Source organism: Dasypus novemcinctus, chromosome Y (assembly GCF_030445035.2).
Source record: "Dasypus novemcinctus isolate mDasNov1 chromosome Y, mDasNov1.1.hap2, whole genome shotgun sequence".
Lineage (NCBI taxonomy): Eukaryota > Metazoa > Chordata > Mammalia > Cingulata > Dasypodidae > Dasypus > Dasypus novemcinctus.
This window is the reverse complement of record NC_092216.1, coordinates 25,827,824-25,831,264: the sequence shown is the minus strand read 5'-3', so window position 1 is coordinate 25,831,264 and position 3,441 is coordinate 25,827,824. Positions and strand designations below refer to the sequence as shown.

Genomic DNA, 3,441 nt, shown 5'->3' with positions numbered 1-3,441 from the left:
AACATTTGGTATCCTTTATTAATTCAATAAATACTTTTTGACTGACTTCTTTGTCCCAGGAAATTTCTGGATCCTCAAGATTAAGTAGGGACCCAGATGCACTGGATCTCTATGGACAAAAACCTAGAATGCCCTGGGGGAAATATACAATTTTTAAAAAAGGGAGGGGGAAGTGTATGTGGCTCAAGTGATTGAGCACCTGCTTCCCACAAGGAAGATCCCAGGTTTGGTTCCTGATGCCTCCAAAAAACAAAGACAAAGAACAAGCCTTGTGACTGAAGAAGATTCTTCATTTCATACATTAATTGGTCACTTGTTAATACACTTTAATGAAGGGCCTTTTCAAGTGTTTTCTCCATCTTCCTACTGGGCTTTTTGTCTTTCTTATTAATTTGTAAAGGTTATTTCTATATTAATGCTATGAGTTCTTTCTTGGTTATATGGGTTACAGAAGTATTTTCCCACTAGTTGGCTTGACTTGCACTTTCTCCATGTTGTCTTCTGAAGACTAAAATTCCTTATTTTTTCTTTTATTTTAGCACTGTTTTAAACAAATCCACTTTATTGACACATATTAATAAAGCATAAATTTTTCCAAACTGATCGATGGTATTCCATTTAATCACATATTTGTGCATTCATTACTTCAGTCATTTTAGAGCACTTTCATTATTCCAATAATAATAATAATAATAAACAAAACCCCCAAAAAACTCATCCCCTCTAAATCTCTCTATATTTCCCCTGCTGTACAAAGCTGCTATTCTTTTTCTTTCTCTCTGTATAGTAGTATTTTTATTTTGCAAAAATGGTCTTATCTTTGCAATATCACCCACATTCATGCTTTATGTGAGGTTTCACTGTCTTATGAAGTCCCATGGTACAGTTTTTAGCTTTCCTTCTAGTAATATACATGACCTTAGAATTACCCTTTCAACCACTGTCATACCCATATATAGCTTGGATAATTACAAATTCCATGAAGTGCTTCTATTCATTTTCAAAGATTTACAAATAACCTTTTTACTAGTTATGCACAGATTAACCCTGAGCTTTCCATCCTCTACCGTCATTTTCTTTTCTGGTGACCTATATTGTAATTATTAACTTCATGAATTTGTATTTTATATTTACTTCATAATAGCACAATCATACAGTATTTGTCTTTTTGTGTCTGGCTTACTTCATTCAACATAATGTTCTCTAGGTTCATCCATGTTGTCATATGCTTCACAACTTCATTTCCTTTTACAACTGCATAATATTCCATTATGTGTATACACTACAGTTTGTTTATCCACTCATCAGTTGATGGACATCCAGGATGCTTATAACTTTTGGCAATCATGAATAATGCCACTGTGAATTTCAATGTCCGGATGTCTTTTGGTGTCTCTGCTCTCAGTTATTCCAAGCACATACATAGTAATGATATTGCCAGCTAACATGCTAGGTCAATATTCAACTTCCTTAGGAGCTGCCAGTCATTCCTCCACAATGGCTGTACCATTCTGCATTCCCACTAACAGTGAATAAGTGTTTCTGTCTCTCCATATCCTCTCCAACATTTAGTTTTCCAACTTTAAGAGTGGCCAGTGTAATAGGTGTGAAATGATATCTCATGTAGTTCTGATTTGCATTTTCCTAACTGCTAATGAAAAATATTTTTTCATGTGTTTCTTCACCATTTGTATTTCTTCTTTGGACAATTTTCTTTTCAAGTTTTTTTGCCCATTTTTTTAATCGGGAAGTTTGTCTTTTTCCTCTTGAGTTGTATAATTTCTTTGTATATCTTGGATATTAAACACTTACTGGATATGTGATTTTTAAAAAAGTGACAGATTAGGATCTTTAATTCTTAAATCCATTCCTCCTTATGACAATAAAGGAAAAGAGAAACATTCTTGACTCACATGTTCTAGGATTTGTTTTTCTAAATTACACCTAAAGTTTAAGAGAGGAGGATAACCAACCTCATTTAAATACAAAACTGGGCAACAACAGCCCAGCAGATTATTTTTAGCTTCTATATTAATGGACTGGGGTTTTAAATTCATATGATCCAATAGCCTCTAAGGAATGTTTAAGCAGGCATTTTAATTCTGAGTACTGGGTTTTCAATTGCCCACACTAATTTTGTTAAGCAAATATTTTGTTAAGCAGATATTAAGCAAACATCAATGATTATAAGGCAAAACTTTCATGAACATTTGTTGCTGGGTATATAATAATCCTTTGGGGTAAACAGTTTACATGGGACTATATATAAATTTAAAACAGAAGCAGTTGTAAATGTTACATATAATCATCATCAGATTCATCTTCTTCCTTCAAAGATTCCTTGGCATATTTCTCTGCTTCTTCCCTTATATCTTTTGGAACAATTTCACGTCTTCCTTTAGCTAATTCACCAACCCAGCTGAGCTCTAGTTCAAATGCTTTATCTTGAACTTCACCATGTACTATGTAAATTATTTTTGCAACTTCTTTAATAACGTCACCGCAGGTCATTTCTTTCATCTGAAGCTTTTCGATTTCTGTCTTTGCAGCTTGCCTGGCTTTGCAATGGCACAGCCCCAATAACCATATGAAACACCCGATGGATCAACCATGTGGAGTTGTGCATCATCCCTCAAAATGTACAACCCTAACATAAAACTGCATCCAAAAGGTCTAAGAGCACTGTACAGTGTATAGGCATGAACATACATGGCCACTCTGTCTGCAAGGTGTTTGAGTGGAGTGTTACAGCCAAAACTAGATCTAAAGTCGGAAGCTTCTTCTCTTGCTATGTCTGCAAAAGAACAAGCATCTGCCAACAAACCTGCTACCACCATTCCAACATGCCGATCAACATTAAAAAGCCATTTGTTGGAACCTTCTTCATAAAGTTTAGAAAGGACTAATTTTTCTACTCCAAAGACAACACCAGCTTTACATCTGATTCCAATAGCTGTACTACTATCTTCCACAGCCTTCATAGCATATTCAACCTGAAAAACTCTCCCATCAGGAGGGAATGTAGAGGCTGACAGAGCATACCCAGTGCCGAGAGAGCTCATTGTGTTAAAGCCACCGTGTAGTGTAGGGATTCCAGACCCAAAACGCTTCCACTAGCCTGGATAAGTGATTGACAAAGATTTTCTCCCATTGAATTGGCTGCCTTTTCACCCTTTTGACAAGATCCTTTGAGGTGCAAAAGTGTTTAATTTTGAGGCAGTCCCATTTATCTATTTTATCTTTTGCTGCTCCTGCTTTGCGTGTAAAGTTTAAGAAACTACCACTGATCACAAGATGTCAAAGATGTTTTCCTACATTTTCTATTAGCACTTTTATGGTTGTCTCTTTTATATTTAGGTCTTGACCCATTTTGAATTAATTTTTGTGTAAGGTGTGAGATAGGTGTCCTCTTTCTTTTGGCTATGGATATCCAGTTCTCCC

The 3,441-nt window shown here is 35.5% G+C and overlaps 1 pseudogene; it reads right to left on the bottom strand.

Annotated features, from left to right (window-relative positions):
- Window positions 1-2,516: 2,516 nt before the first annotated feature.
- On the bottom strand, window positions 2,517-3,062 carry LOC139438299 (proteasome subunit alpha type-3 pseudogene; annotated as a pseudogene).
- Window positions 3,063-3,441: the final 379 nt, after the last annotated feature.